The 14,605-nt window shown below is 46.3% G+C and overlaps 1 protein-coding gene and 1 pseudogene across 1 annotated transcript in view; one reads left to right on the top strand and one right to left on the bottom strand.

Moving 5' to 3' along the window:
• LOC144698562 (uncharacterized) overlaps window positions 1-14,605 on the bottom strand; it is a 1,040,782-nt gene that overhangs the window by 73,416 nt on the left and 952,761 nt on the right. The window lies entirely within an intron of this gene.
• LOC144698054 (uncharacterized) lies at window positions 12-764 on the top strand (annotated as a pseudogene).

Raw genomic sequence — 14,605 nt, 5'->3', positions numbered from 1 at the left:
ACTCTAGGAGGATGCCATTTACCTGCTCCGTGTGTGGGAAGGGATTCATTCAGTTATCCTACCTGCTGATACACCAGAGAGTTCACACTGGGGAGAGGCCATTTACCTGCTCCGAGTGTGGGAAGGGATTCACTCAGTTATCCAACCTGCTGACACACCAGCGAGTTCACACTGGTGAGAGGCCATTTACCTGCTTCGAGTGTGGGAAGGGATTCAGTCAGTCATCCCACCTGCTGACACACCAGAGAGTTCACTCTGGGGAGAGACCATTCACCTGCTCCGAGTGTGGGAAGATATTCACTCGGTCATCAAACCTGCTGATACACCAGAAAGTTCACTCTGGAGAGAGGCCGTTCACCTGCTCCGAGTGTGGGAAGCGATTCACTCAGTTATCCAACCTGCTGACACACCTGCGAGTTCACACTGGGGAGAGACCATTTATCTGCTCCGAGTGTGAGAAGGGATTCGTTAATTTATCCGATCTGTTGAGACACCAGCGAATTCACACTGGGGAGAGACAGTTCTCCTGCTCCCACTGTGGGAAGGGCTTCACACAGTCATCCCACTTGCTGAGACATCAGCGAATTCATACTGGAGAGAGACCGTTCATCTGTCCTGTATGTGGGAAGGGATTCACTGTATCCTCTGACCTGCTGAAGCACCAGTGAATTCACACTGAGGAGAGGCTGTTCAGCTGCTCCGAGTGTGGGAAAGGATTCACCTGGTCATCCCAACTGATGAGACACCAGCGAGTTCACAAATAACAAACAGGACATTGCTGTTAATCACATCCAGGACTGAACCTTGTTCATTGTAGTCTGTTTCTGCTGATGTTAATAAACTCTAGCCCAGTTATTGCGGCTAATATTCTGGATAAGGACAAATAAAATATATTTGTGTTAAATATAGCATATTGAGTCTTGTTAATATCTCTAATACAAGTTAGTTTCTCTGGAAGGGCTCTCCCTCTCCCCTCCCTCCTCCATCCTCACCTCTAACAACAAGTGTAAGGAGCTCATGGGGCTTCTTTGTCACTAAGATTGAGACAATCCAATCAGCTGCCTCTGCTGCTTCCCTCCCTTCCACTAGCCCAACGGGACAAACTGTCTCTTTAATGTTCCAGCTTGTACAAGCCATGAACCCACATCTTTCATTAGCTTCTCTCCCATCTCCCTTCCTGCCCTCTCAGTGTTCATCTTGTCCATGAGACCCACCACCTGCTCCATCGACCCTATTCCCACTAAACTGCTAATCACACAACTTCCCCATATTCACTGATATTGTTCACAGTTCTCTCTCTTCTGGTACTATCCCTCTCTCCTTCAAATCATCACACTTTCCTCAAAAAACAATTACTTAACTCTTACTGTCCTTGCAAAGTATTGACCCATCTTCAACCCCCAGTTCCCGTCTGAACTCCTGAAAAGTGTTCACACCTCCCAAATCCGGCTCTATCTTTCCCAGAACTCCCTGTCTGAATCCATCCAATCAGGTTTCTGCCCCTGCCACTGTACTGAAACAGCTCAGATCAAAGCCACCAATGACATCCTATGTGACAGTGGCAAAGGGAAACTATCCCTTCTCGACCTGCTTTGACAATGTTGACCACACCATTCTGCTCCAACACCTCTCCACTGTCGTCCAGCTGGTTGGGGCAGCTCTCTCCTGGTTCCATTCTTCTCTATTTAATCATAGTCAGAGAATCACTTGGAATGTCTTCCCTTCCCACTCCCACAGTTACCTCTGGTGTCCCCAGAGGATCCAGCCTTGGCCTCCATTTATTTCTCAGCAATATTCTCCCCACAGCGACATCATTTGAAAACACAGTGTCAGTTATCATGTGTATACTGACAGTGCCCAGCTCTACCTCACCAACACCTCTCTCCACTTTTGTTAAATTATAAGACTGTTTGTGGATGTGCAGAAATTTTCTCCAATTAAATTTTGGGAAGATTGAAGCCATTGTTTTCATTCCTGAGCTACCAATTCCATTCTTTATCCTATTTCTATCAGGTCATTTCTCAGCCTTCTCTTTTCTAGAGAAAAGAGCTTCAGGCTGTTTGGCCTTTCCTGGCGATTATAATGTATCTGTTTCTGGAACATTTGTGATTGAACTTTTATGTCCCTGGCCTTTGTGACACCTGACAGCAGTTTCGAGTCCGTATGACCCTTCTTCAGAGGGCATCTCTATTGGACAGAGCGGTTTCTGGGCCGCAGAGAATTGTGGGATTTTGAAAATGGGAGAAGAAAGCACCATTCACAGTGTTCTGCATGTAGATGAGGTTTCAGCCGATCATCTGGCCTGGTCAAAACATAAATGCAGTCACAACTGAAAGCAGTTGTGCAAATGTTGACACTGGGAAGGGATTCATTTACCCATCGAAATTGGAAACTCATTGGAACGCTCACACTGGGGAGAGGCCATTGACCTGCTTAAAGTGTCAGAAGGGATTCACTCCGTTATCCCAACTGCAGACACACCAGCGAGTTCACACTGGGGAGAGGCCATTCATCTGTGCTGTGTGGAAAGAGATTCATTAATTTATCCAACCTGATTGCACATCAATGAGAGCTTTTAAATTTCAAGACTGTGGGAAGTGCTTTACAAGTTCTCAGGAACTGATCCACCAGCAATGTATTCATACTGATGAGAGACCGTTCAGATGCCTTCTTTATGGGACTGGGGTCAGGCAATCATCCCACCTCTCTCTACACAAGCGCTCTCACACTGGGGAGAGGCTGTACACCTGTACTGAGTATGGGAAGATACGCATTCAGTCATCCCACCTGCCGAAACACCAACGAGTTCACAACGAAGTACAGTGATTGGATTTTGCTGTTAATAATGTACAAGAATGAACTATACCCATTGGGGTCTGTTTCAGCTGATGTTAATAAACTCCTGCCCAGTTATAAGGTTAATATTCTGGATAAAGGTCAACATTCTGTCAAACACAGAGGATGTTGAATCTTTAAAAACATCTCTAACACAAGTTAGTCCTTGTTTCGGACTCTCCCTCTCCCCTGTCTCCTGCATCCACACCTCCATCAAGTGTGAGTAGCTCATGGAGCTTCTTTGTCACTAAGACTGAGACAATCCAATCAGCTGCCTCTGCTGCTTCTCTCCCTCCCATGATTACATCCTTGACCCTGACATCCTTGCAATTCGCATCCAATCTCTGACCACTCTTCCGTCTCCAAAATCATGCTTACCTCCCAAATCCATGCACAATGGTCCTGGAACTAAAGGTTAAATGACATTGTGAAAGGATTGTTCACCGGCTGAATTGTGACGTTCTTACTGACAAGACAGAGTTTAAATGTTCTGTGTATGGGAAGAAAAAATAATTGTTCACACCGCCGACTGAGACTCCAGTGACTTCACATCTAAATGTAGGTGGTTTTACTGCAGTTATTTACACCCAGGACAGTATTATGGCAGAGTACCCATGCACTTTGTTTGTCATACCAATTGACTGAATAATTTTATACATTGGTCTTGGGCTTCGTTCGTCATCGGATCACAAAACATAGTTTTCTATTCAAAAAAACGACCTCTCAATGGCAGCCTGGTTACCCAGCCTTCAACAGGGGCCAGAATGTGCCCTATCCTCACAACAGGAGCTCCCTACACATGCGTATTAGGGTGTGTGCTTGGAACATGCGCAGTGCGGCCCGATTCAAGAGCATGCGCAGTGCTGGTCAGTGACTGAAGCTGCTCAGAGCGGGTGAGTGAATGTCGAATGGAGCAAACTAACAGAGTTAGTGGGTGTGTGAGGAGGAATGGAGCCAGCGGAGTGGGCAGGGAGGCTTCATAATGACACAGTGCAGACCGCAGACCCCAAATAACAAGGTACCGGTCTTGTGTTTGCAGAGAACGGGCCGAAAAATTCTGGATTTCTCCCTTCGCCAGGCCCGGGCTAACGGCCGCCATCTTTATAGGGGGCAATGTGCAGCATGGCGCATGCGCGGTCATCCTGGTCCAGTTAGCAGGAGGAGATAATGTTGTGAATTTCTATCCTGGACTGATAGGGATGGATTTTGGAGACTCCTTTTACAGGGGGTTAGAAGGGGAGGATTTACAGACGGTTGAGATCTGACAGAGTCACTCAATTCATCAGGACCTGGATCCTCCTTTTTTAATGCTCTGTATGAACCGTTTCCCAAACCTGCCATACTCAGTCCAGGATAAAAATTCAGGACCTGGATTCTATCGGCCTCTGAGTGTAAGCATTGAGCTCCAGGTCATTACCACTCACTGTGCAAACATTTCTTTCTCACATCCCTCCTGTACATCTTACCCAAAATCTTAAATCTGTGACCCATAATCCTTTCACGATCTGCTACTGTGAACAGCTTTTGTTTAACTACTTTATGTAAACCTTTCATAATTTTGTGCACCTTTTGTTAAAACTTCCCTCAATCTACTTTGCTCCAAGGAGAACAATCCCAGTTTCTCCAACCTAACCTTGCAACTAAAGTCCCTCATCCCTCGACCCATTCTGATAAATCTCCTCTGCCCCCTCTCAAGGACCCTCCCATCCTTCATAATGTGTGGTGATCACTGGTTTGCACAGACCCAGATGTTCTGTGTCCGTGTCTGTGACATCATCACACATCGACAATTACACGGTGACATCATCACACATCAACAATTACACGGTGACATCACCCTGCTCCTCGGATATTTCCTCAACTGGGAGATTTTTCTCTGACTCCAGTGCTTCTGATATCTTTCCAGCTGCAGGCTCCAGCAGGAGAGTTTAAAGTTGAAAACTGAAATTGTTTCAGAGTTGAGTGTTTTTGACCATTCATCTACATTTTGGAGCTTTTAGTTCTCTCCTCTGTTATCTTGTAGAGGTTCTATCGCTCTGGGGCAAGTGTGGCTCCTTTACTGTGGATCTGAATCCATGTCCATCTTTCGCTCTGTTTCACCTTTGCCCTCCCTGATCACCTCTCTGCCATTGTCTACCTTCCTCTCTCTCTACTACTGGGTGCTTTTTAGCTGCGTTTTGCATTTAACTTTTACTTCTGCTGATTGTGTCCAAATAAGGTTTCCACTGCTACCCATCCCCAGACCATGTGCTGCTGTCTTACCAGCTTTATCTTCCCACAGTATCTTTCACAGTCAGGAATTGATTTTCCTGTGCTACAGTCCATTTCTTTTCCACTTCTGAGCTTATATTGACCATCAAATTCTGCACCATTTTTATTCCCCCTAATTCATTCTGCACACCTGGAAATGTTAACTCCACAGATATTGTCTGACCTGCTGAGTATTTCCAGCATTTGCTCTTTTTATTTCAGATTTCCAGCAGCTGCAGTATTTTGCTATTATTTTATTGCAGGCGTTGCTCACAGAACCGAGTCTAGAAACACAGACGGACCAATTAAGAGCCGGTTTGTATCAGGATGGGTGTTGGTTACAGAAGTTGGTCCCTGGCCTCCAGTGTAGGTCCTTTCTCATCAAGTCATAGAATCACTGAATGATTACAGTACAGACGGAGGCCATTCAGCTCATTGTGCCCATGCTGGCTCTCTGCAAGAGCACATTAGCCAGTCCCACTCCCCTGCCCTTTCACTAACCAGACCAGCAAATATTGCCGATCCCCAGTTGCCTGTGGAGAAGATGATGTTTGACCTTCTTGAACCGCTGCAGTCCGTGTGGTGAAGGTGCTCCCACAATGCCGTTAGGTAAGGAGTTACAGGTTATTCACCCAGCGATGATGAAGGAACAGTGCTATATATCCAAATCAACAACAACAACTTGTGTTTAAATGGTGCCTTTAACTTAATAAAACTTTCCAAGGCATTTCAAAGAACAGCATGCGTTTAAAAAAAAGCATTAGAGATTAGGACTGTACAGTCAAAGCTCTCTGCTGTTGACTGAGTTCTGAATTGGCTGATTGATGGACACTGTGACCAAGTCAGTCTGCGTTTCCTCACGGTGAGTCTGCAGTGGTGACCTGAGCCTGAGGAGGAGGAGAGATTAACCCTACGAAGACAGAATAAAACAGAACAACTGCGCTTGCACAACGGCAGCAAACACAGCCTTTAAAATAAGGATGAGAATTTTATAATTTAGCTTCTCCTTAACCCGGAGCCTTTGTAGGTCAGTGAGCGCAGGGGTGATGGGTTAACAAGACTTGGTGCGAGTAGGCACATGGGCAGCAGAGTTTTGGATGACCTCAAGATTACAGGGAGATTGAATAGGGGAGGTTGGCTGGAAGTGTGTTAGGATAGTTAGGTCTAGAGGTAACAGAGGAATGGATGAGAGTTTCAGCAGCAGATGCGCTGAGACTGGGGTGGAGTCGGGCGATGTTACTGAGGTGGAAATAGGTGGTCTTGGTGATGATGTGGATATGTGGTTGGAAGCTCATCTTGGGGTGAAATATTTCACCATGGTTGTGAACAGTCTGGTTCAGTCTCAGACAGTTGTCAGGAAGAGGGATGGAGTCGGTGGCTCGGGAGTGGAGTTTGTAGCGGGGGCTGAAGACATTGGCTTCATTCTTCTCAATATTTAAATAGCGGAAATTTCTGTTCATCCAGTACTGGATGTCAGACAAGTCAGGATGGTGTGTGACTTGGAGGGGAACTTGGAGGTGATGGTGTGTCACATACACCTGCTACCCTGGTCCTTCTAGGGGGTGGAGGTTGAGGGCTGGGGAGATTCTTTCTGAGTTCTCCTGCATCTCTCACTTCTCTCTTGCTTTTTCTCCCTCCTCCCCTAGAAGCCTGAATCTTGTGTAGGCCCAGACCGAGTGGCAGGTTCCCTTCCCTGAAGGACATTAGTGAACCAGTTGGGTTTTTATGACGATCCAGCAGTTTTCATGGTCACTTTTTCCTTGTGACGGCCCCACAAATTACCAGATTCATTCAGCTCAATTTCACAACCTGCCTTTGTGTTTTTGTGGGTTCTCTCTCACTCCGTTTTTTCTGTTTTAAATCAATTTCACAGTCTAATAGAAGGGGAAGGTTTGCTGTCAGGAAACTCACACCAAGACCTGAGAGAGTCACTTGATTCATCAGGACCTGAATATTTTCAGCCTTTGAACATGGAAGCAGAAAGTGCTGCTCACGCTGGGGAGAAACCGTGTAAGTGCGGGGACTGTGGGAAGGGATTCAATTACCCGTCTGACCTGAAAACTCATCGACGCAGTCACACTGGGGAGAGACCGTTCACCTGCTCCGAGTGTGGGAAGGGATTTATTAGTTCAACCAACTGCAGACACACCAGAGAGTTCACACCGGGGAGAGACCGTTCACCTGCTCCGAGTGTGGGAAGGGATTTATTAGTTCAACCAACTGCAGACACACCAGAGAGTTCACACCGGGGAGAGACCGTTCACCTGCTCCGTGTGTGGGAAGGGATTTATTCCTTCAACGATCCTGCAGACACACCGCGAGTTCACAATGGGGAGAGACCATTCACCTGCTCAAAATGTGGCAAGGGATTCACTCGATCATTCGACCTGCTGACACACCAGCGAGTTCACACTGGGGAGAGACCGTACACCTGCTCTGAGTGTAGGAAGGGATTCACTAGGTCATCCCACCTATTGAGACATCATCTGGTTCACTCAGACCAGAGACAGTTTACATGCTCAGTCTGCGGGAATTGCTATAAAAGTTACCAGGACCTGAGCTTGCATCAACGTGTTCACACTGATGAGAGACCGTTCAGGTGCTCTCACTGCAGGACTGGGTTGAGGCGATCATCAGACCTCATTGTACATCAGCGCAGTCACACCGGGGAGAGGCCGTTCATCTGTTCCATGTGTGGGAAGGGATTCACTCAGTCATCCAACCTGCTGAGACACCAGCGAATTCACACTGGAGAAGGGGCTGCTCACTTGCCCTGACTGTAGGAAGGGATTCATTAATTGAACCTACCCACTGAAACATCACCGAGTTCACACTGGGGAGAGACCAGTCAGCTGGTCTGTGTTTGGAAAGTGATTCACTCAGTCATTTGTGCTGCTGAGACACCAGCGAGTTGACAGGTAACAGCAAAATCCAATTACTGTAGTTAATCACATCCTGGATGGAACCATGTTCATTGTGGTCTGTTTCTGCTGATGTTAATAAACTCCAGCCCTTTTATAGAGGCTAATATTGTTGATACAAATCAATTAAATCAACTTGGTGTGAAATACAAGGTATGTTGAATCTTTTTAATATCTCCAATACTCTGCTTCTCCCCTGTCATCTCCATCCTCACCTCCAACAACAAGTGTGAGGAGCTCATGGAGCTTCTTTGTCACTAAGATTGAGACAATCCGATCAGCTGCCTCTGCTGCTTCCCTCCCTCCCACTAACCCACCGGGACAAACTGTTTCTAAGGTTCCTTCTCGTCTGAGCCCTGAACCCACATCTTTCTCCAGTTTCTCTCCCATCTCCCCTCATGTCCTCTCAGTGCTCATCTTGTCCATGAGGCCCTCCTTCTGCTCCCTTGACCTTATTCTTACTAAACTGCTGATTATCCAATTTCCCCATGTTAGCTGATATTGTTAATGTTTATCTCTCTCCTGGTAATGTCCCTCTCATCATCAAATCTATCATCATCACCCATCCTAAGAATAAACTCTTGACCTGACCATCTTTTCAAACTACCGGCCCATCTCCAACCTCCCTTTCCTCTCCAAAGTCCTTGTACTTGGTGTCCCCCAAGGATCTATCCTTGGCCCCTCCTATTTCTCATCTACATGCTGCCACTCGGTGACATCATCAAAAAGCACCGTGTTAGTTTTCACATGTACACTGACAACGCCCAGCTCTACCTCACCAACATCCCTCTCCATTCCTCCACTGTTACTAAATTATCAAACTGCTTTTCGTGTATCCAATGCTGGATGAGCAGAAATTTCCTCCAATTAAAAATTGGGAAGACCAAAGCCATTGTCTTCGGTCACCACTACAAATTCTGTTCCCTAACTACCGAGTCCATCCCTCTCCCGGGAACTGTCTGAGCTTGAACCACACTGTTCACAATCTCGATGTCTTATTTGACCCCAAGATGAGTTTCTGACCACATATCCGCACCATCACTAACACCAGATATTTCAGTCTCCATAACGTCGCCTGTCTCCACCCCACCCCCAGCTCATCTGCTGCTTAAACCCTCATCCATGTCCGTGTTACCTTTAGACTTGACAATTCCAATACATTCCTGGCCGGCCCCTCACATTCACCCAACACCCACACAAAAATGTGAGATCATCCAAAACTCTGCTGTCCATGTGCTTTCTCACACCAAGTTCCATTCACTCATCACCCCTGTGCTTATTGACCTCAATTGGCTCCTGTTCAAGCAATGCCTCAATTTTAAAATTTGGAACCTTGTTTACAAATCCCTCAATGGCATCGTCCCTCCCAATCTCTGTAATCTCCAGTCGCACAACCCTCTGAGATATCTGTGCTATCTCATTCTGTACTCTTTAGCATCCCTGATTTTAATTACTCCACCATTGGTGGCCGTGCCTAGGTGCAAAGTTCCAGAATTTCCTCCCTAAACCTCTCCACCTCTCTCTCCTGATTAAAGAGATTTGTTAATATCTGCCTCTCCAATCAAGGTTCTGTCCATTGACCCGAATATCGACCCATGCCAGTCGATGTCAAATGTTTCTTTATAAAGTCCTGTGAAGCACCTTGGCACGTTTTGTTACATAAAAGATATTATATAAATACGTTGTTTCTGTTTCACCACAGCCAGTTTGTGCACAGTAAGATTCCACAAACAGCAATCAGACTAACTGATTAATCCAGTTTTATTTGGTGGTGTTAGTTAAAGCACGAATATTGGTCCCACTGCACCAGGAGAACTCCCCTATGGACAGGATGTGGAGTTGTTGAGCTCTCCTGAGCTGAGAGTGGAGCTGATTGAGCTGTCGGGCCTGCAGTGTAACTTGAAGAACCGCTGTCTGGGATCTTTCCTCTTAATTCACTGACTCCCAGCTGTATTTGTTTCTGCAGTAAAATAGTTAACTTTGAATATCAATCCCAACTTAATCTTCGGAGCAAAATCTGCAACTTTAAATCAGCTGCAGAAGAGAAAGAAATTTCAATAGAGGAGGGGGAGGTCATGAAGGTGCGACAGTGGATGAGACTTTCTGGGTTTGAGCAGTTCAGCTGGAATTCCATCCTTGCCGGGTGTCTTGCCGCTTGCAAAGGAATCAATGGCCTTTTCGAGCTCAAGTGATGATGGTTCCTCGTCCAACTCAACCATGAAAGGAAGCTGCAGGAGAGAGTCAAGCGGAGACTGGGAGATGTCTGTCCGACAGGTGTACAGCTCACAGTCGTGTTCACCCCAGCGGGACATCGGTTTAATTCTGTCGCTGAGAACTTCAACATCTACTGATTTCAGGGGGACAACTTTGGTGATGGTCGGACCAAGCGCCCTCCTGATCCCATCACACACAGCACGTAGATTTCCATTGTCACAGGCAGTTTGGATTTCTTGACGTGGGCTGATCCAGTGTTTATTTGCACAGTATCTTCCTATCTTTTACACAACTGTCTCAGCCAATTTCAAGTTACACAGTGCTCTAGCTGTTGGGTTTATGTTGTAATCAGGTAGGCTTTGCTTTTTGCTTCAATGACAGATTCATCTCTGCTGAGTAGGTCTCAAGCCAGTTTTTGTTGTGGGTTCCAGCTTTCCCAAATGTTGCTGCTGCTGGGTCAGAAATGATTGAACTCAGCCACTTCCAAGATTCAGCAATATCAACATTGATTGATGAAGCTTTCATTGATGAGCCTATAAAACACTTGACTTTTTTGTTTATGTTCCTTGATAATTAAATTTCACCAATATAAAATGCAATATAACAGTAGGGAAGTTTTACTGCAGCTGTACAGGGCCTTGGTGAGACCACATCTGGAATATTGTGTACAACTGTGGTATCTTTATTAGAAACAGATATAATTGCATTGAAACAGTTCAGAGAAGGTTCACTCAACTCATCCCTGGGATGAGGGGCTTATCTTCTGAAGAAAATTTGACCTTCACCCATTGGAGTTTAGAAAAATGAGAGGTGATCATAATGAAACAGATAAGATCCTAAGGGGACAAAAAAAAAATGCTGCCAAATCTCAGCAGGTCTGACAGCATCTGTGGGGATAAAGACACAGTTAACGTTTCGACTCCGTATGACTCTTCTTCAAATCCTGAGGGGATTTGATAGGGTAGGTAGCAGGAGGATGATTCCACTTGTGAGGGACAGAACAAGCGGACACAGTTTAAGAATATGTGGTCTACCATTTAAGACGGAGTTGATAAGAAATGTTGTTCTCTCAAGGGGTCATTGTTATGTAGAATTATTTTCTACAGAAAGCAGTGGGGGCTGCGTCATTGAATGTATTCAGAGCTGAGTTAGACAGATTATTGATAAACAACAAAGTCAAGAGTTATGGGGGACAGACAGGAAAGTGGAGTTGATACCACAACTAGATCAGCCATGATCTAATTGAATGCTGTAACAAACCCGAAGGGCTGAATGGCCTCCCTCCTGCTCCTAAGTCTTATGTTCCTATATGTCTCTATAATGGAGATGTCACTGTGAGTAATGTGCAAGTCAGTAAGAATTGTCAGCAAGGATTAATCAGCACTTTCTAATTGGAAATGTTAATCAGTGGGACCTCTCAGACACTGAATTGTAGAGTTTGCACCAAAGATCAATTTAGGATTGAATTACAAGCCCATAATTTTATTGAAACTGAGTTCCTGTTGAGAATTCCTGAATTAAGGGGAGAGGTCACAGATGGTGCTTTCAAAAAAGGACAAAATGCAGTCCTGAAAATCAATGACATACCCAGACTATTAAACTCCAACCAGTTATAGGGTTGCTAACATCAACACAAACAGACCAAATACAGTCAGACTATCAGTCCTGCATGTGATTAAGACCAGCAATAACAGCAGAATCTAACTCCTACAGTCACTTGTGAACTTGCTGGACTCTCGGCAGCTGGATAACCAATGGAATCCCTTCTCACACACAGTGCAAGTGAATGGCCTCTCTCCAGTGTGAACTCGCTGGTGGGCTTTGAGGTTGCCTGAATACCTGAGCCTCTGTCTACAGGAAGTGCAGCTGAATGGCTGAATGAACTCAGTGTGAACTTGCTGGTGAGTTACTTGTAGCAGGATTCCTAGCCTCTCACCTGGACTTGTAGCCACAGTATTTATTTGGCTATTCCAGATCAGTCTCTGGTCAATGGTAACCCCCAGATTATTGATAGTGGTAGATTCAGTGATGGTAATGCCATTGAACATCAAGGGGCGATGGTTGGATTCTCTCTTGTTGGAGATGGTCATTGCCTAGCACTTGTCTGGCACGAATGTTACTTGCCACTTGTCAGCCCAAGCCTGGATATTGACCAGGTCTTGTTGCATTTGGACATGGACTGCTTCAGTATCTGAGGAGTCACGAATGCTGCTGAACATTGTGCAATCATCAGCGAACACCCCCACTTCTGACCTTATGATGGAAGGAAGGTCATTGATGAACTGGCTGAAGATGGTTGGGCTGAGGACACTACCCTGAGGAACTCCTGCAATGATATCCTGGAGCTGAGATGACTGACCTCCAACAACTACATTTTCTTTTGTGCTAGGTATGACTCCAACCAGCAGAGAGTTTTCCCCCTGAAGCCATTGACTCCAGTTTTGCTAGGGCTCTTTGATGCCACACTCGGTCAAATGCTGCATTGATGTCAAGGGCAGTAGCTCTCACCTCATCTCAGGAGTTCAGCTCTTTTCTCCATGTTTGAACCAATGCTGTAATGAGGACAGGAGCTGAGTGGCCCTGGTGGAACCCAAACTGAGCATCAAAGAGCAGGTTATTGCTGAGCAAGTGCCACTTGATAGCACTATTGATGTCCCCTTTCTGGATGTGATAGGACTGCAAAACTTAGATCTGATCCATTGATTGTGGGGTGCCTAGCTTTGCTTATCACTTGCTGCTTATGCTGTTTGGCATGCAAGTAGTCCTGTGTTATAGCTTCACCAGCTTGACACCTCGTTTTTAGGTATGCTCGGTGCTGCTCCTGGCATGCCCTCCTGCACTCTTCATGGAACCAGGGTTGATTCCGTGGCTTGACGGTAATGGTAGAGTGGGAGTTATGCCGGGCCATGAGGTTACAGATTGTGATTCAGTACATTGCTGCTGCTGCTGATGGCCCACAGCACTTCATGGCTGCCCAGTCTGTTCGAAATCTATTCTATTTAGCATGGTGATAGTGCCACACAACACGATAGAGGGTATCCTCAATGTGAAGATGGGACTTCATCTCCACAAGGGCTGTGTGGTAGTTACTCTTACAGGTACTGTCATGGACAGATGCCTCTGCGGCGAGCAGGTTGATGACAATGTATGTTTTTCCCTCTTGTTGGTTCACTCAGCACCAGCTGCAGACCCAGTCTAGCAGCTATGTCCTTTCAGACTCACCCAGCTCAGTGTATAGTGGGACTACTGAGCCACTCTTGGTGATGGACATTGAAGTCCCCCACCCAGAGTACATTCTGTGCCCTTGCCACCCTCAGCGCTTCCTCCAAGTGGTATTCAACATGGAGGAGCACTGATTCATCAGCTGAGGGAGTGTGGTACATAGGAATCAGCGGGAGGTTTCCTTGGCCATGTTTGACCTGATGCCACATGACTTCATGCGGTCCGGAGTCGATGTTGAGGACTCCCAGGGCAACTCCCTCCCGACTGTATGTCACTGTGCCACCACCTCTACTGGGTTTGTCCTGCCGCTGGGACAGGACATACCCAGGGATGGTGATGGTGAGTTAGAATGTGTTTGTGTTTCAGAGCATCTACTTTGGTTTAAAATCTCTTTCACAGGCAGAAGTTTGAAACGGTTTCTTATCAGAATGAACAGGTTGATGTGTAGTCAAGTGGGATGACTGAGTGAATCTCTCCCACACATGGAACAAATGAACAGTCTCTCCCCAGTGTGAGTGCACTGGTAGATACTGAGTTCACATGATCACCTGAACCCAGTCCCACAGCGAGAGCACCTGAATGGTCTCTTGTCAGTGTGAACATGTTGATAGCACGTCAGCTCCAGAGAACCTTTATAACACTTCCCACAATCCAGACGTTTAAAAGATCTTTGGTGAGTGTGAACTCACTGATGTGCCAACAGGTTACATGAATCAGTGAATCCCTCCCCACACATGGAGCAGGTGGATGACCTCTCCCCAGTGTGAACTCACTAGTGTTGCAGCAGGCTGGACAATCACCTGAGCCTCTACCTGCAGTGAGAGCAGGTGAATGGAGTGGAACTGGAGTGAATGCACTGGTGAAACATCAGTGAATGTGGGTTTTTAAAGCTCTTGATACATCTAAGCATTTAACCCTCTCTCTGCCGTCTGAACTTGCTGAGTATGTGGAGGCTGGATGGAGAAAGATGTGAGTTCGGGCTCAGACAAGGGGGGAGTTAAGAGACAGTTTGTCTCGGTGGGCTAGTGGAAGGGAGGGAAGCAGCAGAGGCAGCTGATCGGATTGTCTCAATCTTAGTGACAAAGAAGCTCCATGAGCTCCTCACACTTGTTGTTGGAGGTGAGGATGGAGGAGACGGGGAGAGGGAGAGCCCTTCAAAAAGA

This window comes from Cetorhinus maximus, chromosome 23 (assembly GCF_964194155.1).
Source record: "Cetorhinus maximus chromosome 23, sCetMax3.hap1.1, whole genome shotgun sequence".
In the NCBI taxonomy this organism is placed as follows: Eukaryota; Metazoa; Chordata; class Chondrichthyes; order Lamniformes; family Cetorhinidae; genus Cetorhinus; species Cetorhinus maximus.
This window is presented reverse-complemented; position numbering and strand designations above follow the sequence as displayed.